Below are 24,880 nucleotides of genomic sequence, written 5' to 3'. Positions count from 1 at the left end.
TTTGGTTTTAACATTGTGATGGGCTTGTGGCCAACCAAGATGCTTTCTGTACCACCATTCCGTACTAATATGCCCCAGTCACCTTGGCAATGACTACGTGCATCTTTCATGAATGCTCTCCTGAATCGTGAACGACGTGTTACAAAAAAGTGCTTGAATCCCTTCTTTCCAAAATGCATGCACGTGTTGAGGAGTTTGACCAAAGTTTGAAATACTTTACCAGAACTGCGTGCAATGAGTAAGTGTACTTGTCTTGAATGCTGTCGTGAAAAGCGAACTGCATGTTACAAACAAAGTGCGTGAAGCCCAAGAATCTGTGGATTGGCCCAGACCGTGAACCTGTTCAATGTGACATGCATTCACATTCGATTCCCGGTCAGGGAATGTGATTTTAACATTGTGATGGGCTTGTGGCCAAACAAGATGCTTTCCGTGCCACCATTCCGTACTTCATGCTAATATGCCCCAATCACCTTGGCAATGACTAAGTGCATGTTTCATGAAGGCTCTCCTGAATCTTGAACGACGTGTTACAAAAAAAAGAGCTTGAAGCCCTTGTTTCCAAAATGCATGCATGTGTTGAGGAATTTGACAAACCTTTGTAATACTTTACCAGAACTGCGTGCAATGAGTAAGTGTACTTTTCTTGAATGCTGTCCTGAAAAGCGAACTGCATGTTACAAACAAAGTGCGTGAAGCCCAAGAATCTGTGGATTGGCCCAGACCGTGAACCTGATCAATGTGACATTCATTCACATTCAATTCCCGGTCAGGGAATGTGATTTTAACATTGTGATGGGCTTGTGGCCAAACAAGATGCTTTCCGTGCCACCATTCCGTACTTCATGCTAATATGCCCCAATCACCTTGGCAATGACTAAGTGCATGTTTCATGAAGGCTCTCCTGAATCTTGAACGACGTGTTACAAAAAAAGAGCTTGAAGCCCTTGTTTCCGAAATGCATGCTTGTGTTGAGGAATTTGACAAACCTTTGTAATACTTTACCAGAACTGCGTGCAATGAGTGTCCTGTCATGAAAAGCGACTGCATGTTACAAACACAGTGCGTGAAGCACACAAAGCTGTGGATTGGCCCAGACCGTGAACCTGATCAATGTGACATTCACAACTGTAGCAGGTACTTTGTGAAACACAAGTCTGAAATACTCTACCTCAAGTCTTTGAAAAGCCTTCTGAGAAGACAGTGCGATGTTTACATCCAATGCATTGGCCGGGAATCGAACCCGGGTCAACTGCTTGGCAAGCAGCTATGCTCACCACTATACCACCAATGCCTGTACAGAGGTGTCTCAGTGCCATGGCGAAGAATCATCGATCAAAACTGTTGCAGGTGCTTAGTGAAGCACACTATTCCAAATTGCAGGCATGTGTTGAGGAATTTGACATACGTTTGAAATACTTTAGCATAACTGCTGGAAAAGGCCCGCATGTCTTTCTGGCACCAGAACTTTGCGTCCCTGATGGTCTAGTGGCTAGGATTCGGCGCTCTCACCGCCGCGGCCCGGGTTCGATTCCCGGTCAGGGAATTTGGTTTTAACATTGTGATGGGCTTGTGGCCAACCAAGATGCTTTCTGTACCACCATTCCGTACTAATATGCCCCAGTCACCTTGGCAATGACTACGTGCATCTTTCATGAATGCTCTCCTGAATCGTGAACGACGTGTTACAAAAAAGTGCTTGAATCCCTTCTTTCCAAAATGCATGCACGTGTTGAGGAGTTTGACCAAAGTTTGAAATACTTTACCAGAACTGCGTGCAATGAGTAAGTGTACTTGTCTTGAATGCTGTCGTGAAAAGCGAACTGCATGTTACAAACAAAATGCGTGAAGCCCAAGAATCTGTGGATTGGCCCAGACCGTGAACCTGTTCAATGTGACATGCATTCACATTCGATTCCCGGTCAGGGAATGTGATTTTAACATTGTGATGGGCTTGTGGCCAAACAAGATGCTTTCCGTGCCACCATTCCGTACTTCATGCTAATATGCCCCAATCACCTTGGCAATGACTAAGTGCATGTTTCATGAAGGCTCTCCTGAATCTTGAACGACGTGTTACAAAAAAAGAGCTTGAAGCCCTTGTTTCCAAAATGCATGCATGTGTTGAGGAATTTGACAAACCTTTGTAATACTTTACCAGAACTGCGTGCAATGAGTGTCCTGTCATGAAAAGCGACTGCATGTTACAAACACAGTGCGTGAAGCACACAAAGCTGTGGATTGGCCCAGACCGTGAACCTGATCAATGTGACATTCACAACTGTAGCAGGTACTTTGTGAAACACAAGTCTGAAATACTCTACCTCAAGTCTTTGAAAAGCCTTCTGAGAAGACAGTGCGATGTTTACATCCAATGCATTGGCCGGGAATCGAACCCGGGTCAACTGCTTGGCAAGCAGCTATGCTCACCACTATACCACCAATGCCTGTACAGAGGTGTCTCAGTGCCATGGCGAAGAATCATCGATCAAAACTGTTGCAGGTGCTTAGTGAAGCACACTATTCCAAATTGCAGGCATGTGTTGAGGAATTTGACATACGTTTGAAATACTTTAGCATAACTGCTGGAAAAGGCCCGCATGTCTTTCTGGCACCAGAACTTTGCGTCCCTGATGGTCTAGTGGCTAGGATTCGGCGCTCTCACCGCCGCGGCCCGGGTTCGATTCCCGGTCAGGGAATTTGGTTTTAACATTGTGATGGGCTTGTGGCCAACCAAGATGCTTTCTGTACCACCATTCCGTACTAATATGCCCCAGTCACCTTGGCAATGACTACGTGCATCTTTCATGAATGCTCTCCTGAATCGTGAACGACGTGTTACAAAAAAGTGCTTGAATCCCTTCTTTCCAAAATGCATGCACGTGTTGAGGAGTTTGACCAAAGTTTGAAATACTTTACCAGAACTGCGTGCAATGAGTAAGTGTACTTGTCTTGAATGCTGTCGTGAAAAGCGAACTGCATGTTACAAACAAAGTGCGTGAAGCCCAAGAATCTGTGGATTGGCCCAGACCGTGAACCTGTTCAATGTGACATGCATTCACATTCGATTCCCGGTCAGGGAATGTGATTTTAACATTGTGATGGGCTTGTGGCCAAACAAGATGCTTTCCGTGCCACCATTCCGTACTTCATGCTAATATGCCCCAATCACCTTGGCAATGACTAAGTGCATGTTTCATGAAGGCTCTCCTGAATCTTGAACGACGTGTTACAAAAAAAAGAGCTTGAAGCCCTTGTTTCCAAAATGCATGCATGTGTTGAGGAATTTGACAAACCTTTGTAATACTTTACCAGAACTGCGTGCAATGAGTAAGTGTACTTTTCTTGAATGCTGTCCTGAAAAGCGAACTGCATGTTACAAACAAAGTGCGTGAAGCCCAAGAATCTGTGGATTGGCCCAGACCGTGAACCTGATCAATGTGACATTCATTCACATTCAATTCCCGGTCAGGGAATGTGATTTTAACATTGTGATGGGCTTGTGGCCAAACAAGATGCTTTCCGTGCCACCATTCCGTACTTCATGCTAATATGCCCCAATCACCTTGGTAATGACTAAGTGCATGTTTCATGAAGGCTCTCCTGAATCTTGAACGACGTGTTACAAAAAAGAGCTTGAAGCCCTTGTTTCCAAAATGCATGCTTGTGTTGAGGAATTTGACAAACCTTTGTAATACTTTACCAGAACTGCGTTCAATGAGTGTCCTGTCATGAAAAGCGACTGCATGTTACAAACACAGTGCGTGAAGCACACAAAGCTGTGGATTGGCCCAGACCGTGAACCTGATCAATGTGACATTCACAACTGTAGCAGGTACTTTGTGAAACACAAGTCTGAAATACTCTACCTCAAGTCTTTGAAAAGCCTTCTGAGAAGACAGTGCGATGTTTACATCCAATGCATTGGCCGGGAATCGAACCCGGGTCAACTGCTTGGCAAGCAGCTATGCTCACCACTATACCACCAATGCCTGTACAGAGGTGTCTCAGTGCCATGGCGAAGAATCATCGATCAAAACTGTTGCAGGTGCTTAGTGAAGCACACTATTCCAAATTGCAGGCATGTGTTGAGGAATTTGACATACGTTTGAAATACTTTAGCATAACTGCTGGAAAAGGCCCGCATGTCTTTCTGGCACCAGAACTTTGCGTCCCTGATGGTCTAGTGGCTAGGATTCGGCGCTCTCACCGCCGCGGCCCGGGTTCGATTCCCGGTCAGGGAATTTGGTTTTAACATTGTGATGGGCTTGTGGCCAACCAAGATGCTTTCTGTACCACCATTCCGTACTAATATGCCCCAGTCACCTTGGCAATGACTACGTGCATCTTTCATGAATGCTCTCCTGAATCGTGAACGACGTGTTACAAAAAAGTGCTTGAATCCCTTCTTTCCAAAATGCATGCACGTGTTGAGGAGTTTGACCAAAGTTTGAAATACTTTACCAGAACTGCGTGCAATGAGTAAGTGTACTTGTCTTGAATGCTGTCGTGAAAAGCGAACTGCATGTTACAAACAAAGTGCGTGAAGCCCAAGAATCTGTGGATTGGCCCAGACCGTGAACCTGATCAATGTGACATTCATTCACATTCAATTCCCGGTCAGGGAATGTGATTTTAACATTGTGATGGGCTTGTGGCCAAACAAGATGCTTTCCGTGCCACCATTCCGTACTTCATGCTAATATGCCCCAATCACCTTGGTAATGACTAAGTGCATGTTTCATGAAGGCTCTCCTGAATCTTGAACGACGTGTTACAAAAAAAGAGCTTGAAGCCCTTGTTTCCAAAATGCATGCTTGTGTTGAGGAATTTGACAAACCTTTGTAATACTTTACCAGAACTGCGTTCAATGAGTGTCCTGTCATGAAAAGCGACTGCATGTTACAAACACAGTGCGTGAAGCACACAAAGCTGTGGATTGGCCCAGACCGTGAACCTGATCAATGTGACATTCACAACTGTAGCAGGTACTTTGTGAAACACAAGTCTGAAATACTCTACCTCAAGTCTTTGAAAAGCCTTCTGAGAAGACAGTGCGATGTTTACATCCAATGCATTGGCCGGGAATCGAACCCGGGTCAACTGCTTGGCAAGCAGCTATGCTCACCACTATACCACCAATGCCTGTACAGAGGTGTCTCAGTGCCATGGCGAAGAATCATCGATCAAAACTGTTGCAGGTGCTTAGTGAAGCACACTATTCCAAATTGCAGGCATGTGTTGAGGAATTTGACATACGTTTGAAATACTTTAGCATAACTGCTGGAAAAGGCCCGCATGTCTTTCTGGCACCAGAACTTTGCGTCCCTGATGGTCTAGTGGCTAGGATTCGGCGCTCTCACCGGCCCGGGTTTTCCGGTCGGGAATTTGGTTTTAAATTGTGATGGGCTTTGGCCAACCAAGATGCTTTCTGACCACCATTCCGTACTATATGCCCCGTCACCTTGGCAATGACTACGTGCATCTTTATGAATGCTCTCCTGAATCGTGAACGACGTTACAAAAAGTGCTTGAATCCCTTCTTTCCAAAATGCATGCACGTGTTGAGGAGTTTGACCAAAGTTTGAAATACTTTACCAGAACTGCGTGCAATGAGTAAGTGTACTTGTCTTGAATGCTGTCGTGAAAAGCGAACTGCATGTTACAAACAAAGTGCGTGAAGCCCAAGAATCTGTGGATTGGCCCAGACCGTGAACCTGTTCAATGTGACATGCATTCACATTCGATTCCCGGTCAGGGAATGTGATTTTAACATTGTGATGGGCTTGTGGCCAAACAAGATGCTTTCCGTGCCACCATTCCGTACTTCATGCTAATATGCCCCAATCACCTTGGCAATGACTAAGTGCATGTTTCATGAAGGCTCTCCTGAATCTTGAACGACGTGTTACAAAAAAAGAGCTTGAAGCCCTTGTTTCCAAAATGCATGCATGTGTTGAGGAATTTGACAAACCTTTGTAATACTTTACCAGAACTGCGTGCAATGAGTAAGTGTACTTTTCTTGAATGCTGTCCTGAAAAGCGAACTGCATGTTACAAACAAAGTGCGTGAAGCCCAAGAATCTGTGGATTGGCCCAGACCGTGAACCTGATCAATGTGACATTCATTCACATTCAATTCCCGGTCAGGGAATGTGATTTTAACATTGTGATGGGCTTGTGGCCAAACAAGATGCTTTCCGTGCCACCATTCCGTACTTCATGCTAATATGCCCCAATCACCTTGGCAATGACTAAGTGCATGTTTCATGAAGGCTCTCCTGAATCTTGAACGACGTGTTACAAAAAAAGAGCTTGAAGCCCTTGTTTCCGAAATGCATGCTTGTGTTGAGGAATTTGACAAACCTTTGTAATACTTTACCAGAACTGCGTGCAATGAGTGTCCTGTCATGAAAAGCGACTGCATGTTACAAACACAGTGCGTGAAGCACACAAAGCTGTGGATTGGCCCAGACCGTGAACCTGATCAATGTGACATTCACAACTGTAGCAGGTACTTTGTGAAACACAAGTCTGAAATACTCTACCTCAAGTCTTTGAAAAGCCTTCTGAGAAGACAGTGCGACGTTTACATCCAATGCATTGGCCGGGAATCGAACCCGGGTCAACTGCTTGGCAAGCAGCTATGCTCACCACTATACCACCAATGCCTGTACAGAGGTGTCTCAGTGCCATGGCGAAGAATCATCGATCAAAACTGTTGCAGGTGCTTAGTGAAGCACACTATTCCAAATTGCAGGCATGTGTTGAGGAATTTGACATACGTTTGAAATACTTTAGCATAACTGCTGGAAAAGGCCCGCATGTCTTTCTGGCACCAGAACTTTGCGTCCCTGATGGTCTAGTGGCTAGGATTCGGCGCTCTCACCGCCGCGGCCCGGGTTCGATTCCCGGTCAGGGAATTTGGTTTTAACATTGTGATGGGCTTGTGGCCAACCAAGATGCTTTCTGTACCACCATTCCGTACTAATATGCCCCAGTCACCTTGGCAATGACTACGTGCATCTTTCATGAATGCTCTCCTGAATCGTGAACGACGTGTTACAAAAAAGTGCTTGAATCCCTTCTTTCCAAAATGCATGCACGTGTTGAGGAGTTTGACCAAAGTTTGAAATACTTTACCAGAACTGCGTGCAATGAGTAAGTGTACTTGTCTTGAATGCTGTCGTGAAAAGCGAACTGCATGTTACAAACAAAGTGCGTGAAGCCCAAGAATCTGTGGATTGGCCCAGACCGTGAACCTGTTCAATGTGACATGCATTCACATTCGATTCCCGGTCAGGGAATGTGATTTTAACATTGTGATGGGCTTGTGGCCAAACAAGATGCTTTCCGTGCCACCATTCCGTACTTCATGCTAATATGCCCCAATCACCTTGGCAATGACTAAGTGCATGTTTCATGAAGGCTCTCCTGAATCTTGAACGACGTGTTACAAAAAAAGAGCTTGAAGCCCTTGTTTCCAAAATGCATGCATGTGTTGAGGAATTTGACAAACCTTTGTAATACTTTACCAGAACTGCGTGCAATGAGTAAGTGTACTTTTCTTGAATGCTGTCCTGAAAAGCGAACTGCATGTTACAAACAAAGTGCGTGAAGCCCAAGAATCTGTGGATTGGCCCAGACCGTGAACCTGATCAATGTGACATTCATTCACATTCAATTCCCGGTCAGGGAATGTGATTTTAACATTGTGATGGGCTTGTGGCCAAACAAGATGCTTTCCGTGCCACCATTCCGTACTTCATGCTAATATGCCCCAATCACCTTGGCAATGACTAAGTGCATGTTTCATGAAGGCTCTCCTGAATCTTGAACGACGTGTTACAAAAAAGAGCTTGAAGCCCTTGTTTCCAAAATGCATGCTTGTGTTGAGGAATTTGACAAACCTTTGTAATACTTTACCAGAACTGCGTGCAATGAGTGTCCTGTCATGAAAAGCGACTGCATGTTACAAACACAGTGCGTGAAGCACACAAAGCTGTGGATTGGCCCAGACCGTGAACCTGATCAATGTGACATTCACAACTGTAGCAGGTACTTTGTGAAACACAAGTCTGAAATACTCTACCTCAAGTCTTTGAAAAGCCTTCTGAGAAGACAGTGCGACGTTTACATCCAATGCATTGGCCGGGAATCGAACCCGGGTCAACTGCTTGGCAAGCAGCTATGCTCACCACTATACCACCAATGCCTGTACAGAGGTGTCTCAGTGCCATGGCGAAGAATCATCGATCAAAACTGTTGCAGGTGCTTAGTGAAGCACACTATTCCAAATTGCAGGCATGTGTTGAGGAATTTGACATACGTTTGAAATACTTTAGCATAACTGCTGGAAAAGGCCCGCATGTCTTTCTGGCACCAGAACTTTGCGTCCCTGATGGTCTAGTGGCTAGGATTCGGCGCTCTCACCGCCGCGGCCCGGGTTCGATTCCCGGTCAGGGAATTTGGTTTTAACATTGTGATGGGCTTGTGGCCAACCAAGATGCTTTCTGTACCACCATTCCGTACTAATATGCCCCAGTCACCTTGGCAATGACTACGTGCATCTTTCATGAATGCTCTCCTGAATCGTGAACGACGTGTTACAAAAAAGTGCTTGAATCCCTTCTTTCCAAAATGCATGCACGTGTTGAGGAGTTTGACCAAAGTTTGAAATACTTTACCAGAACTGCGTGCAATGAGTAAGTGTACTTGTCTTGAATGCTGTCGTGAAAAGCGAACTGCATGTTACAAACAAAGTGCGTGAAGCCCAAGAATCTGTGGATTGGCCCAGACCGTGAACCTGTTCAATGTGACATGCATTCACATTCGATTCCCGGTCAGGGAATGTGATTTTAACATTGTGATGGGCTTGTGGCCAAACAAGATGCTTTCCGTGCCACCATTCCGTACTTCATGCTAATATGCCCCAATCACCTTGGCAATGACTAAGTGCATGTTTCACGAAGGCTCTCCTGAATCTTGAACGACGTGTTAAAAAAAAAAGAGCTTGAAGCCCTTGTTTCCAAAATGCATGCATGTGTTGAGGAATTTGACAAACCTTTGTAATACTTTACCAGAACTGCGTGCAATGAGTAAGTGTACTTTTCTTGAATGCTGTCCTGAAAAGCGAACTGCATGTTACAAACAAAGTGCGTGAAGCCCAAGAATCTGTGGATTGGCCCAGACCGTGAACCTGATCAATGTGACATTCATTCACATTCAATTCCCGGTCAGGGAATGTGATTTTAACATTGTGATGGGCTTGTGGCCAAACAAGATGCTTTCCGTGCCACCATTCCGTACTTCATGCTAATATGCCCCAATCACCTTGGCAATGACTAAGTGCATGTTTCATGAAGGCTCTCCTGAATCTTGAACGACGTGTTACAAAAAAGAGCTTGAAGCCCTTGTTTCCAAAATGCATGCTTGTGTTGAGGAATTTGACAAACCTTTGTAATACTTTACCAGAACTGCGTGCAATGAGTGTCCTGTCATGAAAAGCGACTGCATGTTACAAACACAGTGCGTGAAGCACACAAAGCTGTGGATTGGCCCAGACCGTGAACCTGATCAATGTGACATTCACAACTGTAGCAGGTACTTTGTGAAACACAAGTCTGAAATACTCTACCTCAAGTCTTTGAAAAGCCTTCTGAGAAGACAGTGCGATGTTTACATCCAATGCATTGGCCGGGAATCGAACCCGGGTCAACTGCTTGGCAAGCAGCTATGCTCACCACTATACCACCAATGCCTGTACAGAGGTGTCTCAGTGCCATGGCGAAGAATCATCGATCAAAACTGTTGCAGGTGCTTAGTGAAGCACACTATTCCAAATTGCAGGCATGTGTTGAGGAATTTGACATACGTTTGAAATACTTTAGCATAACTGCTGGAAAAGGCCCGCATGTCTTTCTGGCACCAGAACTTTGCGTCCCTGATGGTCTAGTGGCTAGGATTCGGCGCTCTCACCGCCGCGGCCCGGGTTCGATTCCCGGTCAGGGAATTTGGTTTTAACATTGTGATGGGCTTGTGGCCAACCAAGATGCTTTCTGTACCACCATTCCGTACTAATATGCCCCAGTCACCTTGGCAATGACTACGTGCATCTTTCATGAATGCTCTCCTGAATCGTGAACGACGTGTTACAAAAAAGTGCTTGAATCCCTTCTTTCCAAAATGCATGCACGTGTTGAGGAGTTTGACCAAAGTTTGAAATACTTTACCAGAACTGCGTGCAATGAGTAAGTGTACTTGTCTTGAATGCTGTCGTGAAAAGCGAACTGCATGTTACAAACAAAGTGCGTGAAGCCCAAGAATCTGTGGATTGGCCCAGACCGTGAACCTGTTCAATGTGACATGCATTCACATTCGATTCCCGGTCAGGGAATGTGATTTTAACATTGTGATGGGCTTGTGGCCAAACAAGATGCTTTCCGTGCCACCATTCCGTACTTCATGCTAATATGCCCCAATCACCTTGGCAATGACTAAGTGCATGTTTCATGAAGGCTCTCCTGAATCTTGAACGACGTGTTACAAAAAAAGAGCTTGAAGCCCTTGTTTCCAAAATGCATGCATGTGTTGAGGAATTTGACAAACCTTTGTAATACTTTACCAGAACTGCGTGCAATGAGTAAGTGTACTTTTCTTGAATGCTGTCCTGAAAAGCGAACTGCATGTTACAAACAAAGTGCGTGAAGCCCAAGAATCTGTGGATTGGCCCAGACCGTGAACCTGATCAATGTGACATTCATTCACATTCAATTCCCGGTCAGGGAATGTGATTTTAACATTGTGATGGGCTTGTGGCCAAACAAGATGCTTTCCGTGCCACCATTCCGTACTTCATGCTAATATGCCCCAATCACCTTGGCAATGACTAAGTGCATGTTTCATGAAGGCTCTCCTGAATCTTGAACGACGTGTTACAAAAAAAGAGCTTGAAGCCCTTGTTTCCAAAATGCATGCTTGTGTTGAGGAATTTGACAAACCTTTGTAATACTTTACCAGAACTGCGTGCAATGAGTGTCCTGTCATGAAAAGCGACTGCATGTTACAAACACAGTGCGTGAAGCACACAAAGCTGTGGATTGGCCCAGACCGTGAACCTGATCAATGTGACATTCACAACTGTAGCAGGTACTTTGTGAAACACAAGTCTGAAATACTCTACCTCAAGTCTTTGAAAAGCCTTCTGAGAAGACAGTGCGATGTTTACATCCAATGCATTGGCCGGGAATCGAACCCGGGTCAACTGCTTGGCAAGCAGCTATGCTCACCACTATACCACCAATGCCTGTACAGAGGTGTCTCAGTGCCATGGCGAAGAATCATCGATCAAAACTGTTGCAGGTGCTTAGTGAAGCACACTATTCCAAATTGCAGGCATGTGTTGAGGAATTTGACATACGTTTGAAATACTTTAGCATAACTGCTGGAAAAGGCCCGCATGTCTTTCTGGCACCAGAACTTTGCGTCCCTGATGGTCTAGTGGCTAGGATTCGGCGCTCTCACCGCCGCGGCCCGGGTTCGATTCCCGGTCAGGGAATTTGGTTTTAACATTGTGATGGGCTTGTGGCCAACCAAGATGCTTTCTGTACCACCATTCCGTACTAATATGCCCCAGTCACCTTGGCAATGACTACGTGCATCTTTCATGAATGCTCTCCTGAATCGTGAACGACGTGTTACAAAAAAGTGCTTGAATCCCTTCTTTCCAAAATGCATGCACGTGTTGAGGAGTTTGACCAAAGTTTGAAATACTTTACCAGAACTGCGTGCAATGAGTAAGTGTACTTGTCTTGAATGCTGTCGTGAAAAGCGAACTGCATGTTACAAACAAAGTGCGTGAAGCCCAAGAATCTGTGGATTGGCCCAGACCGTGAACCTGTTCAATGTGACATGCATTCACATTCGATTCCCGGTCAGGGAATGTGATTTTAACATTGTGATGGGCTTGTGGCCAAACAAGATGCTTTCCGTGCCACCATTCCGTACTTCATGCTAATATGCCCCAATCACCTTGGCAATGACTAAGTGCATGTTTCATGAAGGCTCTCCTGAATCTTGAACGACGTGTTACAAAAAAAGAGCTTGAAGCCCTTGTTTCCAAAATGCATGCATGTGTTGAGGAATTTGACAAACCTTTGTAATACTTTACCAGAACTGCGTGCAATGAGTAAGTGTACTTTTCTTGAATGCTGTCCTGAAAAGCGAACTGCATGTTACAAACAAAGTGCGTGAAGCCCAAGAATCTGTGGATTGGCCCAGACCGTGAACCTGATCAATGTGACATTCATTCACATTCAATTCCCGGTCAGGGAATGTGATTTTAACATTGTGATGGGCTTGTGGCCAAACAAGATGCTTTCCGTGCCACCATTCCGTACTTCATGCTAATATGCCCCAATCACCTTGGCAATGACTAAGTGCATGTTTCATGAAGGCTCTCCTGAATCTTGAACGACGTGTTACAAAAAAGAGCTTGAAGCCCTTGTTTCCAAAATGCATGCTTGTGTTGAGGAATTTGACAAACCTCTGTAATACTTTACCAGAACGGCGTTCAATGAGTGTCCTGTCATGAAAAGCGACTGCATGTTACAAACACAGTGCGTGAAGCACACAAAGCTGTGGATTGGCCCAGACCGTGAACCTGATCAATGTGACATTCACAACTGTAGCAGGTACTTTGTGAAACACAAGTCTGAAATACTCTACCTCAAGTCTTTGAAAAGCCTTCTGAGAAGACAGTGCGATGTTTACATCCAATGCATTGGCCGGGAATCGAACCCGGGTCAACTGCTTGGCAAGCAGCTATGCTCACCACTATACCACCAATGCCTGTACAGAGGTGTCTCAGTGCCATGGCGAAGAATCATCGATCAAAACTGTTGCAGGTGCTTAGTGAAGCACACTATTCCAAATTGCAGGCATGTGTTGAGGAATTTGACATACGTTTGAAATACTTTAGCATAACTGCTGGAAAAGGCCCGCATGTCTTTCTGGCACCAGAACTTTGCGTCCCTGATGGTCTAGTGGCTAGGATTCGGCGCTCTCACCGCCGCGGCCCGGGTTCGATTCCCGGTCAGGGAATTTGGTTTTAACATTGTGATGGGCTTGTGGCCAACCAAGATGCTTTCTGTACCACCATTCCGTACTAATATGCCCCAGTCACCTTGGCAATGACTACGTGCATCTTTCATGAATGCTCTCCTGAATCGTGAACGACGTGTTACAAAAAAGTGCTTGAATCCCTTCTTTCCAAAATGCATGCACGTGTTGAGGAGTTTGACCAAAGTTTGAAATACTTTACCAGAACTGCGTGCAATGAGTAAGTGTACTTGTCTTGAATGCTGTCGTGAAAAGCGAACTGCATGTTACAAACAAAGTGCGTGAAGCCCAAGAATCTGTGGATTGGCCCAGACCGTGAACCTGTTCAATGTGACATGCATTCACATTCGATTCCCGGTCAGGGAATGTGATTTTAACATTGTGATGGGCTTGTGGCCAAACAAGATGCTTTCCGTGCCACCATTCCGTACTTCATGCTAATATGCCCCAATCACCTTGGCAATGACTAAGTGCATGTTTCATGAAGGCTCTCCTGAATCTTGAACGACGTGTTACAAAAAAGAGCTTGAAGCCCTTGTTTCCAAAATGCATGCATGTGTTGAGGAATTTGACAAACCTTTGTAATACTTTACCAGAACTGCGTGCAATGAGTAAGTGTACTTTTCTTGAATGCTGTCCTGAAAAGCGAACTGCATGTTACAAACAAAGTGCGTGAAGCCCAAGAATCTGTGGATTGGCCCAGACCGTGAACCTGATCAATGTGACATTCATTCACATTCAATTCCCGGTCAGGGAATGTGATTTTAACATTGTGATGGGCTTGTGGCCAAACAAGATGCTTTCCGTGCCACCATTCCGTACTTCATGCTAATATGCCCCAATCACCTTGGCAATGACTAAGTGCATGTTTCATGAAGGCTCTCCTGAATCTTGAACGACGTGTTACAAAAAAAGAGCTTGAAGCCCTTGTTTCCGAAATGCATGCTTGTGTTGAGGAATTTGACAAACCTTTGTAATACTTTACCAGAACTGCGTGCAATGAGTGTCCTGTCATGAAAAGCGACTGCATGTTACAAACACAGTGCGTGAAGCACACAAAGCTGTGGATTGGCCCAGACCGTGAACCTGATCAATGTGACATTCACAACTGTAGCAGGTACTTTGTGAAACACAAGTCTGAAATACTCTACCTCAAGTCTTTGAAAAGCCTTCTGAGAAGACAGTGCGATGTTTACATCCAATGCATTGGCCGGGAATCGAACCCGGGTCAACTGCTTGGCAAGCAGCTATGCTCACCACTATACCACCAATGCCTGTACAGAGGTGTCTCAGTGCCATGGCGAAGAATCATCGATCAAAACTGTTGCAGGTGCTTAGTGAAGCACACTATTCCAAATTGCAGGCATGTGTTGAGGAATTTGACATACGTTTGAAATACTTTAGCATAACTGCTGGAAAAGGCCCGCATGTCTTTCTGGCACCAGAACTTTGCGTCCCTGATGGTCTAGTGGCTAGGATTCGGCGCTCTCACCGCCGCGGCCCGGGTTCGATTCCCGGTCAGGGAATTTGGTTTTAACATTGTGATGGGCTTGTGGCCAACCAAGATGCTTTCTGTACCACCATTCCGTACTAATATGCCCCAGTCACCTTGGCAATGACTACGTGCATCTTTCATGAATGCTCTCCTGAATCGTGAACGACGTGTTACAAAAAAGTGCTTGAATCCCTTCTTTCCAAAATGCATGCACGTGTTGAGGAGTTTGACCAAAGTTTGAAATACTTTACCAGAACTGCGTGCAATGAGTAAGTGTACTTGTCTTGAATGCTGTCGTGAAAAGCGAACTGCATGTTACAAACAAAGTGCGTGAAGCCCAAGAATCTGTGGATTGGCCCAGACCGTGAACCTGTTCAATGTGACATGCATTCACATTCGATTCCCGGTCAGGGAATGTGATTTTAACATTGTGATGGGCTTGTGGCCAAACAAGATGCTTTCCGTGCCACCATTCCGTACTTCATGCTAATATGCCCCAATCACCTTGGCAATGACTAAGTGCATGTTTCATGAAGGCTCTCCTGAATCTTGAACGACGTGTTACAAAAAAAAGAGCTTGAAGCCCTTGTTTCCAAAATGCATGCATGTGTTGAGGAATTTGACAAACCTTTGTAATACTTTACCAGAACTGCGTGCAATGAGTAAGTGTACTTTTCTTGAATGCTGTCCTGAAAAGCGAACTGCATGTTACAAACAAAGTGCGTGAAGCCCAAGAATCTGTGGATTGGCCCAGACCGTGAACCTGATCAATGTGACATTCATTCACATTCAATTCCCGGTCAGGGAATGTGATTTTAACATTGTGATGGGCTTGTGGCCAAACAAGATGCTTTCCGTGCCACCATTCCGTACTTCATGCTAATATGCCCCAATCACCTTGGCAATGACTAAGTGCATGTTTCATGAAGGCTCTCCTGAATCTTGAACGACGTGTTACAAAAAAAGAGCTTGAAGCCCTTGTTTCCAAAATGCATGCTTGTGTTGAGGAATTTGACAAACCTTTGTAATACTTTACCAGAACTGCGTGCAATGAGTGTCCTGTCATGAAAAGCGACTGCATGTTACAAACACAGTGCGTGAAGCACACAAAGCTGTGGATTGGCCCAGACCGTGAACCTGATCAATGTGACATTCACAACTGTAGCAGGTACTTTGTGAAACACAAGTCTGAAATACTCTACCTCAAGTCTTTGAAAAGCCTTCTGAGAAGACAGTGCGATGTTTACATCCAATGCATTGGCCGGGAATCGAACCCGGGTCAACTGCTTGGCAAGCAGCTATGCTCACCACTATACCACCAATGCCTGTACAGAGGTGTCTCAGTGCCATGGCGAAGAATCATCGATCAAAACTGTTGCAGGTGCTTAGTGAAGCACACTATTCCAAATTGCAGGCATGTGTTGAGGAATTTGACATACGTTTGAAATACTTTAGCATAACTGCTGGAAAAGGCCCGCATGTCTTTCTGGCACCAGAACTTTGCGTCCCTGATGGTCTAGTGGCTAGGATTCGGCGCTCTCACCGCCGCGGCCCGGGTTCGATTCCCGGTCAGGGAATTTGGTTTTAACATTGTGATGGGCTTGTGGCCAACCAAGATGCTTTCTGTACCACCATTCCGTACTAATATGCCCCAGTCACCTTGGCAATGACTACGTGCATCTTTCATGAATGCTCTCCTGAATCGTGAACGACGTGTTACAAAAAAGTGCTTGAATCCCTTCTTTCCAAAATGCATGCACGTGTTGAGGAGTTTGACCAAAGTTTGAAATACTTTACCAGAACTGCGTGCAATGAGTAAGTGTACTTGTCTTGAATGCTGTCGTGAAAAGCGAACTGCATGTTACAAACAAAGTGCGTGAAGCCCAAGAATCTGTGGATTGGCCCAGACCGTGAACCTGTTCAATGTGACATGCATTCACATTCGATTCCCGGTCAGGGAATGTGATTTTAACATTGTGATGGGCTTGTGGCCAAACAAGATGCTTTCCGTGCCACCATTCCGTACTTCATGCTAATATGCCCCAATCACCTTGGCAATGACTAAGTGCATGTTTCATGAAGGCTCTCCTGAATCTTGAACGACGTGTTACAAAAAAAGAGCTTGAAGCCCTTGTTTCCAAAATGCATGCATGTGTTGAGGAATTTGACAAACCTTTGTAATACTTTACCAGAACTGCGTGCAATGAGTAAGTGTACTTTTCTTGAATGCTGTCCTGAAAAGCGAACTGCATGTTACAAACAAAGTGCGTGAAGCCCAAGAATCTGTGGATTGGCCCAGACCGTGAACCTGATCAATGTGACATTCATTCACATTCAATTCCCGGTCAGGGAATGTGATTTTAACATTGTGATGGGCTTGTGGCCAAACAAGATGCTTTCCGTGCCACCATTCCGTACTTCATGCTAATATGCCCCAATCACCTTGGCAATGACTAAGTGCATGTTTCATGAAGGCTCTCCTGAATCTTGAACGACGTGTTACAAAAAAAGAGCTTGAAGCCCTTGTTTCCAAAATGCATGCTTGTGTTGAGGAATTTGACAAACCTTTGTAATACTTTACCAGAACTGCGTGCAATGAGTGTCCTGTCATGAAAAGCGACTGCATGTTACAAACACAGTGCGTGAAGCACACAAAGCTGTGGATTGGCCCAGACCGTGAACCTGATCAATGTGACATTCACAACTGTAGCAGGTACTTTGTGAAACACAAGTCTGAAATACTCTACCTCAAGTCTTTGAAAAGCCTTCTGAGAAGACAGTGCGATGTTTACATCCAATGCATTGGCCGGGAATCGAACCCGGGTCAACTGCTTGGCAAGCAGCTATGCTCACCACTATACCACCAATGCCTGTACAGAGGTGTCTCAGTGCCATGGCGAAGAATCATCGATCAAAACTGTTGCAGGTGCTTAGTGAAGCACACTATTCCAAATTGCAGGCATGTGTTGAGGAATTTGACATACGTTTGAAATACTTTAGCATAACTGCTGGAAAAGGCCCGCATGTCTTTCTGGCACCAGAACTTTGCGTCCCTGATGGTCTAGTGGCTAGGATTCGGCGCTCTCACCGCCGCGGCCCGGGTTCGATTCCCGGTCAGGGAATTTGGTTTTAACATTGTGATGGGCTTGTGGCCAACCAAGATGCTTTCTGTACCACCATTCCGTACTAATATGCCCCAGTCACCTTGGCAATGACTACGTGCATCTTTCATGAATGCTCTCCTGAATCGTGAACGACGTGTTACAAAAAAGTGCTTGAATCCCTTCTTTCCAAAATGCATGCACGTGTTGAGGAGTTTGACCAAAGTTTGAAATACTTTACCAGAACTGCGTGCAATGAGTAAGTGTACTTGTCTTGAATGCTGTCGTGAAAAGCGAACTGCATGTTACAAACAAAGTGCGTGAAGCCCAAGAATCTGTGGATTGGCCCAGACCGTGAACCTGTTCAATGTGACATGCATTCACATTCGATTCCCGGTCAGGGAATGTGATTTTAACATTGTGATGGGCTTGTGGCCAAACAAGATGCTTTCCGTGCCACCATTCCGTACTTCATGCTAATATGCCCCAATCACCTTGGCAATGACTAAGTGCATGTTTCATGAAGGCTCTCCTGAATCTTGAACGACGTGTTACAAAAAAAGAGCTTGAAGCCCTTGTTTCCAAAATGCATGCATGTGTTGAGGAATTTGACAAACCTTTGTAATACTTTACCAGAACTGCGTGCAATGAGTAAGTGTACTTTTCTTGAATGCTGTCCTGAAAAGCGAACTGCATGTTACAAACAAAGTGCGTGAAGCCCAAGAATCTGTGGATTGGCCCAGACCGTGAACCTGATCAATGTGACATTCATTCACATTCAATTCCCGGTCAGGGAATGTGATTTTAACATTGTGATGGGCTTGTGGCCAAACAAGATGCTTTCCGTGCCACCATTCCGTACTTCATGCTAATATGCCCCAATCACCTTGGCAATGACTAAGTGCATGTTTCATGAAGGCTCTCCTGAATCTTGAACGACGTGTTACAAAAAAGAGCTTGAAGCCCTTGTTTCCAAAATGCATGCTTGTGTTGAGGAATTTGACAAACCTTTGTAATACTTTACCAGAACTGCGTGCAATGAGTGTCCTGTCATGAAAAGCGACTGCATGTTACAAACACAGTGCGTGAAGCACACAAAGCTGTGGATTGGCCCAGACCGTGAACCTGATCAATGTGACATTCACAACTGTAGCAGGTACTTTGTGAAACACAAGTCTGAAATACTCTACCTCAAGTCTTTGAAAAGCCTTCTGAGAAGACAGTGCGACGTTTACATCCAATGCATTGGCCGGGAATCGAACCCGGGTCAACTGCTTGGCAAGCAGCTATGCTCACCACTATACCACCAATGCCTGTACAGAGGTGTCTCAGTGCCATGGCGAAGAATCATCGATCAAAACTGTTGCAGGTGCTTAGTGAAGCACACTATTCCAAATTGCAGGCATGTGTTGAGGAATTTGACATACGTTTGAAATACTTTAGCATAACTGCTGGAAAAGGCCCGCATGTCTTTCTGGCACCAGAACTTTGCGTCCCTGATGGTCTAGTGGCTAGGATTCGGCGCTCTCACCGCCGCGGCCCGGGTTCGATTCCCGGTCAGGGAATTTGGTTTTAACATTGTGATGGGCTTGTGGCCAACCAAGATGCTTTCTGTACCACCATTCCGTACTAATATGCCCCAGTCACCTTGGCAATGACTACGTGCATCTTTCATGAATGCTCTCCTGAATCGTGAACGACGTGTTACAAAAAAGTGCTTGAATCCCTTCTTTCCAAAATGCATGCACGTGTTGAGGAGTTTGACCAAAGTTTGAAATACTTTACCAGAACTGCGTGCAATGAGTAAGTGTACTTGTCTTGAATGCTGTCGTGAAAAGCGAACTGCATGTTACAAACAAAGTGCGTGAAGCCCAAGAATCTGTGGATTGGCCCAGACCGTGAACCTGTTCAATGTGACATGCATTCACATTCGATTCCCGGTCAGGGAATGTGATTTTAATATTGTGATGGGCTTACAAGATGCTTTCCGTGCCACCATTCCGTACTTCATGCTAATATGCCCCAATCACCTTGGCAATGACTAAGTGCATGTTTTATTAAGGCTCTCCTAAATCTTGAAAGACGTGTTACAAAAAAAAAATTAAAAACCCTTTTTTTAAAAAAAAAAAATTTTTGTAAAATAAAAAAAAAAAAATTTAAAATTATAAAAAAAAAATAAAAAAAAAAAAAATATTTTTTTTTTTTTTTTTAAAAAAAAACGAACTGCATGTTACAAACAAAGTGCGTGAAGCCCAAGAATCTGTGGATTGGCCCAGACCGTGAACCTGTTCAATGTGACATGCATTCACATTCGATTCCCGGTCAGGGAATGTGATTTTAACATTGTGATGGGCTTGTGGCCAAACAAGATGCTTTCCGTGCCACCATTCCGTACTTCATGCTAATATGCCCCAATCACCTTGGCAATGACTAAGTGCATGTTTCATGAAGGCTCTCCTGAATCTTGAACGACGTGTTACAAAAAAAGAGCTTGAAGCCCTTGTTTCCAAAATGCATGCATGTGTTGAGGAATTTGACAAACCTTTGTAATACTTTACCAGAACTGCGTGCAATGAGTAAGTGTACTTTTCTTGAATGCTGTCCTGAAAAGCGAACTGCATGTTACAAACAAAGTGCGTGAAGCCCAAGAATCTGTGGATTGGCCCAGACCGTGAACCTGATCAATGTGACATTCATTCACATTCAATTCCCGGTCAGGGAATGTGATTTTAACATTGTGATGGGCTTGTGGCCAAACAAGATGCTTTCCGTGCCACCATTCCGTACTTCATGCTAATATGCCCCAATCACCTTGGCAATGACTAAGTGCATGTTTCATGAAGGCTCTCCTGAATCTTGAACGACGTGTTACAAAAAAAGAGCTTGAAGCCCTTGTTTCCGAAATGCATGCTTGTGTTGAGGAATTTGACAAACCTTTGTAATACTTTACCAGAACTGCGTGCAATGAGTGTCCTGTCATGAAAAGCGACTGCATGTTACAAACACAGTGGAAGCTGTGGATTGGCCCAGACCGTGAACCTGATCAATGTGACATTCACAACTGTAGCAGGTACTTTGTGAAACACAAGTCTGAAATACTCTACCTCAAGTCTTTGAAAAGCCTTCTGAGAAGACAGTGCGACGTTTACATCCAATGCATTGGCCGGGAATCGAACCCGGGTCAACTGCTTGGCAAGCAGCTATGCTCACCACTATACCACCAATGCCTGTACAGAGGTGTCTCAGTGCCATGGCGAAGAATCATCGATCAAAACTGTTGCAGGTGCTTAGTGAAGCACACTATTCCAAATTGCAGGCATGTGTTGAGGAATTTGACATACGTTTGAAATACTTTAGCATAACTGCTGGAAAAGGCCCGCATGTCTTTCTGGCACCAGAACTTTGCGTCCCTGATGGTCTAGTGGCTAGGATTCGGCGCTCTCACCGCCGCGGCCCGGGTTCGATTCCCGGTCAGGGAATTTGGTTTTAACATTGTGATGGGCTTGTGGCCAACCAAGATGCTTTCTGTACCACCATTCCGTACTAATATGCCCCAGTCACCTTGGCAATGACTACGTGCATCTTTCATGAATGCTCTCCTGAATCGTGAACGACGTGTTACAAAAAAGTGCTTGAATCCCTTCTTTCCAAAATGCATGCACGTGTTGAGGAGTTTGACCAAACCAAAGTTTGAAATACTTTACCAGAACTGCGTGCAATGAGTAAGTGTACTTGTCTTGAATGCTGTCGTGAAAAGCGAACTGCATGTTACAAACAAAGTGCGTGAAGCCCAAGAATCTGTGGATTGGCCCAGACCGTGAACCTGTTCAATGTGACATGCATTCACATTCGATTCCCGGTCAGGGAATGTGATTTTAACATTGTGATGGGCTTGTGGCCAAACAAGATGCTTTCCGTGCCACCATTCCGTACTTCATGCTAATATGCCCCAATCACCTTGGCAATGACTAAGTGCATGTTTCATGAAGGCTCTCCTGAATCTTGAACGACGTGTTACAAAAAAGAGCTTGAAGCCCTTGTTTCCAAAATGCATGCATGTGTTGAGGAATTTGACAAACCTTTGTAATACTTTACCAGAACTGCGTGCAATGAGTAAGTGTACTTTTCTTGAATGCTGTCCTGAAAAGCGAACTGCATGTTACAAACAAAGTGCGTGAAGCCCAAGAATCTGTGGATTGGCCCAGACCGTGAACCTGATCAATGTGACATTCATTCACATTCAATTCCCGGTCAGGGAATGTGATTTTAACATTGTGATGGGCTTGTGGCCAAACAAGATGCTTTCCGTGCCACCATTCCGTACTTCATGCTAATATGCCCCAATCACCTTGGCAATGACTAAGTGCATGTTTCATGAAGGCTCTCCTGAATCTTGAACGACGTGTTACAAAAAAGAGCTTGAAGCCCTTGTTTCCAAAATGCATGCATGTGTTGAGGAATTTGACAAACCTTTGTAATACTTTACCAGAACTGCGTGCAATGAGTAAGTGTACTTTTCTTGAATGCTGTCCTGAAAAGCGAACTGCATGTTACAAACAAAGTGCGTGAAGCCCAAGAATCTGTGGATTGGCCCAGACCGTGAACCTGTTCAATGTGACATGCATTCACATTCGATTCCCGGTCAGGGAATGTGATTTTAACATTGTGATGGGCTTGTGGCCAAACAAGATGCTTTCCGTGCCACCATTCCGTACTTCATGCTAATATGCCCCAATCACCTTGGCAATGACTAAGTGCATGTTTCATGAAGGCTCTCCTGAATCTTGAACGACGTGTTACAAAAAAAGAGCTTGAAGCCCTTGTTTCCAAAATGCATGCATGTGTTGAGGAATTTGACAAACCTTTGTAATACTTTACCAGAACTGCGTGCAATGAGTAAGTGTACTTTTCTTGAATGCTGTCCTGAAAAGCGAACTGCATGTTACAAACAAAGTGCGTGAAGCCCAAGAATCTGTGGATTGGCCCAGACCGTGAACCTGATCAATGTGACATTCATTCACATTCAATTCCCGGTCAGGGAATGTGATTTTAACATTGTGATGGGCTTGTGGCCAAACAAGATGCTTTCCGTGCCACCATTCCGTACTTCATGCTAATATGCCCCAATCACCTTGGCAATGACTAAGTGCATGTTTCATGAAGGCTCTCCTGAATCTTGAACGACGTGTTACAAAAAAAAGAGCTTGAAGCCCTTGTTTCCGAAATGCATGCTTGTGTTGAGGAATTTGACAAACCTTTGTAATACTTTACCAGAACTGCGTGCAATGAGTGTCCTGTCATGAAAAGCGACTGCATGTTACAAACACAGTGCGTGAAGCACACAAAGCTGTGGATTGGCCCAGACCGTGAACCTGATCAATGTGACATTCACAACTGTAGCAGGTACTTTGTGAAACACAAGTCTGAAATACTCTACCTCAAGTCTTTGAAAAGCCTTCTGAGAAGACAGTGCGACGTTTACATCCAATGCATTGGCCGGGAATCGAACCCGGGTCAACTGCTTGGCAAGCAGCTATGCTCACCACTATACCACCAATGCCTGTACAGAGGTGTCTCAGTGCCATGGCGAAGAATCATCGATCAAAACTGTTGCAGGTGCTTAGTGAAGCACACTATTCCAAATTGCAGGCATGTGTTGAGGAATTTGACATACGTTTGAAATACTTTAGCATAACTGCTGGAAAAGGCCCGCATGTCTTTCTGGCACCAGAACTTTGCGTCCCTGATGGTCTAGTGGCTAGGATTCGGCGCTCTCACCGCCGCGGCCTGGGTTCGATTCCCGGTCAGGGAATTTGGTTTTAACATTGTGATGGGCTTGTGGCCAACCAAGATGCTTTCTGTACCACCATTCCGTACTAATATGCCCCAGTCACCTTGGCAATGACTACGTGCATCTTTCATGAATGCTCTCCTGAATCGTGAACGACGTGTTACAAAATGTGCTTGAATCCCTTCTTTCAAAAATGCATGCACGTGTTGAGGAGTTTGACCAAACCAAAGTTTGAAATACTTTACCAGAACTGCGTGCAATGAGTAAGTGTACTTGTCTTGAATGCTGTCGTGAAAAGCGAACTGCATGTTACAAACAAAGTGCGTGAAGCCCAAGAATCTGTGGATTGGCCCAGACCGTGAACCTGTTCAATGTGACATGCATTCACATTCGATTCCCGGTCAGGGAATGTGATTTTAACATTGTGATGGGCTTGTGGCCAAACAAGATGCTTTCCGTGCCACCATTCCGTACTTCATGCTAATATGCCCCAATCACCTTGGCAATGACTAAATGCATGTTTCATGAAGGCTCTCCTGAATCTTGAACGACGTGTTACAAAAAAAGAGCTTGAAGCCCTTGTTTCCAAAATGCATGCATGTGTTGAGGAATTTGACAAACCTTTGTAATACTTTACCAGAACTGCGTGCAATGAGTAAGTGTACTTTTCTTGAATGCTGTCCTGAAAAGCGAACTGCATGTTACAAACAAAGTGCGTGAAGCCCAAGAATCTGTGGATTGGCCCAGACCGTGAACCTGTTCAATGTGACATGCATTCACATTCGATTCCCGGTCAGGGAATGTGATTTTAACATTGTGATGGGCTTGTGGCCAAACAAGATGCTTTCCGTGCCACCATTCCGTACTTCATGCTAATATGCCCCAATCACCTTGGCAATGACTAAGTGCATGTTTCATGAAGGCTCTCCTGAATCTTGAACGACGTGTTACAAAAAAAGAGCTTGAAGCCCTTGTTTCCAAAATGCATGCATGTGTTGAGGAATTTGACAAACCTTTGTAATACTTTACCAGAACTGCGTGCAATGAGTAAGTGTACTTTTCTTGAATGCTGTCCTGAAAAGCGAACTGCATGTTACAAACAAAGTGCGTGAAGCCCAAGAATCTGTGGATTGGCCCAGACCGTGAACCTGATCAATGTGACATTCATTCACATTCAATTCCCGGTCAGGGAATGTGATTTTAACATTGTGATGGGCTTGTGGCCAAACAAGATGCTTTCCGTGCCACCATTCCGTACTTCATGCTAATATGCCCCAATCACCTTGGCAATGACTAAGTGCATGTTTCATGAAGGCTCTCCTGAATCTTGAACGACGTGTTACAAAAAAAGAGCTTGAAGCCCTTGTTTCCAAA

At 44.8% G+C, this 24,880-nt stretch overlaps 29 non-coding genes across 29 annotated transcripts; 14 read left to right on the top strand and 15 right to left on the bottom strand.

Moving 5' to 3' along the window:
- Positions 1-1,222: 1,222 nt before the first annotated feature.
- Positions 1,223-1,294, bottom strand: trnag-gcc (transfer RNA glycine (anticodon GCC)). The gene has a single exon. It is a non-coding gene; the product is annotated as a tRNA-Gly (tRNA).
- A 180-nt stretch (positions 1,295-1,474) lies between these two features.
- On the top strand, positions 1,475-1,546 carry trnae-cuc (transfer RNA glutamic acid (anticodon CUC)). The gene has a single exon. It is a non-coding gene; the product is annotated as a tRNA-Glu (tRNA).
- Positions 1,547-2,375: 829 nt separating this feature from the next.
- On the bottom strand, positions 2,376-2,447 carry trnag-gcc (transfer RNA glycine (anticodon GCC)). The gene has a single exon. It is a non-coding gene; the product is annotated as a tRNA-Gly (tRNA).
- Positions 2,448-2,627: 180 nt separating this feature from the next.
- trnae-cuc (transfer RNA glutamic acid (anticodon CUC)) lies at positions 2,628-2,699 on the top strand. The gene has a single exon. It is a non-coding gene; the product is annotated as a tRNA-Glu (tRNA).
- A 1,221-nt stretch (positions 2,700-3,920) lies between these two features.
- On the bottom strand, positions 3,921-3,992 carry trnag-gcc (transfer RNA glycine (anticodon GCC)). The gene has a single exon. It is a non-coding gene; the product is annotated as a tRNA-Gly (tRNA).
- A 180-nt stretch (positions 3,993-4,172) lies between these two features.
- On the top strand, positions 4,173-4,244 carry trnae-cuc (transfer RNA glutamic acid (anticodon CUC)). The gene has a single exon. It is a non-coding gene; the product is annotated as a tRNA-Glu (tRNA).
- An 829-nt stretch (positions 4,245-5,073) lies between these two features.
- Positions 5,074-5,145, bottom strand: trnag-gcc (transfer RNA glycine (anticodon GCC)). The gene has a single exon. It is a non-coding gene; the product is annotated as a tRNA-Gly (tRNA).
- Positions 5,146-6,599: 1,454 nt separating this feature from the next.
- On the bottom strand, positions 6,600-6,671 carry trnag-gcc (transfer RNA glycine (anticodon GCC)). Its single transcript has one exon. It is a non-coding gene; the product is annotated as a tRNA-Gly (tRNA).
- A 180-nt stretch (positions 6,672-6,851) lies between these two features.
- trnae-cuc (transfer RNA glutamic acid (anticodon CUC)) lies at positions 6,852-6,923 on the top strand. Its single transcript has one exon. It is a non-coding gene; the product is annotated as a tRNA-Glu (tRNA).
- A 1,220-nt stretch (positions 6,924-8,143) lies between these two features.
- trnag-gcc (transfer RNA glycine (anticodon GCC)) lies at positions 8,144-8,215 on the bottom strand. The gene has a single exon. It is a non-coding gene; the product is annotated as a tRNA-Gly (tRNA).
- Positions 8,216-8,395: 180 nt separating this feature from the next.
- On the top strand, positions 8,396-8,467 carry trnae-cuc (transfer RNA glutamic acid (anticodon CUC)). Its single transcript has one exon. It is a non-coding gene; the product is annotated as a tRNA-Glu (tRNA).
- Positions 8,468-9,688: 1,221 nt separating this feature from the next.
- On the bottom strand, positions 9,689-9,760 carry trnag-gcc (transfer RNA glycine (anticodon GCC)). Its single transcript has one exon. It is a non-coding gene; the product is annotated as a tRNA-Gly (tRNA).
- Positions 9,761-9,940: 180 nt separating this feature from the next.
- trnae-cuc (transfer RNA glutamic acid (anticodon CUC)) lies at positions 9,941-10,012 on the top strand. The gene has a single exon. It is a non-coding gene; the product is annotated as a tRNA-Glu (tRNA).
- A 1,221-nt stretch (positions 10,013-11,233) lies between these two features.
- trnag-gcc (transfer RNA glycine (anticodon GCC)) lies at positions 11,234-11,305 on the bottom strand. The gene has a single exon. It is a non-coding gene; the product is annotated as a tRNA-Gly (tRNA).
- Positions 11,306-11,485: 180 nt separating this feature from the next.
- Positions 11,486-11,557, top strand: trnae-cuc (transfer RNA glutamic acid (anticodon CUC)). Its single transcript has one exon. It is a non-coding gene; the product is annotated as a tRNA-Glu (tRNA).
- A 1,220-nt stretch (positions 11,558-12,777) lies between these two features.
- Positions 12,778-12,849, bottom strand: trnag-gcc (transfer RNA glycine (anticodon GCC)). Its single transcript has one exon. It is a non-coding gene; the product is annotated as a tRNA-Gly (tRNA).
- Positions 12,850-13,029: 180 nt separating this feature from the next.
- Positions 13,030-13,101, top strand: trnae-cuc (transfer RNA glutamic acid (anticodon CUC)). The gene has a single exon. It is a non-coding gene; the product is annotated as a tRNA-Glu (tRNA).
- A 1,220-nt stretch (positions 13,102-14,321) lies between these two features.
- Positions 14,322-14,393, bottom strand: trnag-gcc (transfer RNA glycine (anticodon GCC)). The gene has a single exon. It is a non-coding gene; the product is annotated as a tRNA-Gly (tRNA).
- Positions 14,394-14,573: 180 nt separating this feature from the next.
- Positions 14,574-14,645, top strand: trnae-cuc (transfer RNA glutamic acid (anticodon CUC)). The gene has a single exon. It is a non-coding gene; the product is annotated as a tRNA-Glu (tRNA).
- Positions 14,646-15,867: 1,222 nt separating this feature from the next.
- trnag-gcc (transfer RNA glycine (anticodon GCC)) lies at positions 15,868-15,939 on the bottom strand. Its single transcript has one exon. It is a non-coding gene; the product is annotated as a tRNA-Gly (tRNA).
- Positions 15,940-16,119: 180 nt separating this feature from the next.
- On the top strand, positions 16,120-16,191 carry trnae-cuc (transfer RNA glutamic acid (anticodon CUC)). The gene has a single exon. It is a non-coding gene; the product is annotated as a tRNA-Glu (tRNA).
- A 1,221-nt stretch (positions 16,192-17,412) lies between these two features.
- Positions 17,413-17,484, bottom strand: trnag-gcc (transfer RNA glycine (anticodon GCC)). Its single transcript has one exon. It is a non-coding gene; the product is annotated as a tRNA-Gly (tRNA).
- A 180-nt stretch (positions 17,485-17,664) lies between these two features.
- Positions 17,665-17,736, top strand: trnae-cuc (transfer RNA glutamic acid (anticodon CUC)). The gene has a single exon. It is a non-coding gene; the product is annotated as a tRNA-Glu (tRNA).
- A 1,220-nt stretch (positions 17,737-18,956) lies between these two features.
- On the bottom strand, positions 18,957-19,028 carry trnag-gcc (transfer RNA glycine (anticodon GCC)). Its single transcript has one exon. It is a non-coding gene; the product is annotated as a tRNA-Gly (tRNA).
- A 180-nt stretch (positions 19,029-19,208) lies between these two features.
- trnae-cuc (transfer RNA glutamic acid (anticodon CUC)) lies at positions 19,209-19,280 on the top strand. Its single transcript has one exon. It is a non-coding gene; the product is annotated as a tRNA-Glu (tRNA).
- A 1,590-nt stretch (positions 19,281-20,870) lies between these two features.
- On the bottom strand, positions 20,871-20,942 carry trnag-gcc (transfer RNA glycine (anticodon GCC)). Its single transcript has one exon. It is a non-coding gene; the product is annotated as a tRNA-Gly (tRNA).
- Positions 20,943-21,122: 180 nt separating this feature from the next.
- trnae-cuc (transfer RNA glutamic acid (anticodon CUC)) lies at positions 21,123-21,194 on the top strand. The gene has a single exon. It is a non-coding gene; the product is annotated as a tRNA-Glu (tRNA).
- Positions 21,195-23,203: 2,009 nt separating this feature from the next.
- trnag-gcc (transfer RNA glycine (anticodon GCC)) lies at positions 23,204-23,275 on the bottom strand. Its single transcript has one exon. It is a non-coding gene; the product is annotated as a tRNA-Gly (tRNA).
- Positions 23,276-23,455: 180 nt separating this feature from the next.
- trnae-cuc (transfer RNA glutamic acid (anticodon CUC)) lies at positions 23,456-23,527 on the top strand. The gene has a single exon. It is a non-coding gene; the product is annotated as a tRNA-Glu (tRNA).
- The last annotated feature ends 1,353 nt before the right edge of the window (positions 23,528-24,880 follow it).

The sequence above is a fragment of the Dicentrarchus labrax genome, unplaced genomic scaffold, assembly GCF_905237075.1.
Source record: "Dicentrarchus labrax unplaced genomic scaffold, dlabrax2021, whole genome shotgun sequence".
NCBI classification, from domain to species: Eukaryota; Metazoa; Chordata; class Actinopteri; family Moronidae; genus Dicentrarchus; species Dicentrarchus labrax.
The sequence above is the reverse complement of the archived record's forward strand: the minus strand, read 5'-3'. Positions and strand labels throughout refer to the sequence as shown.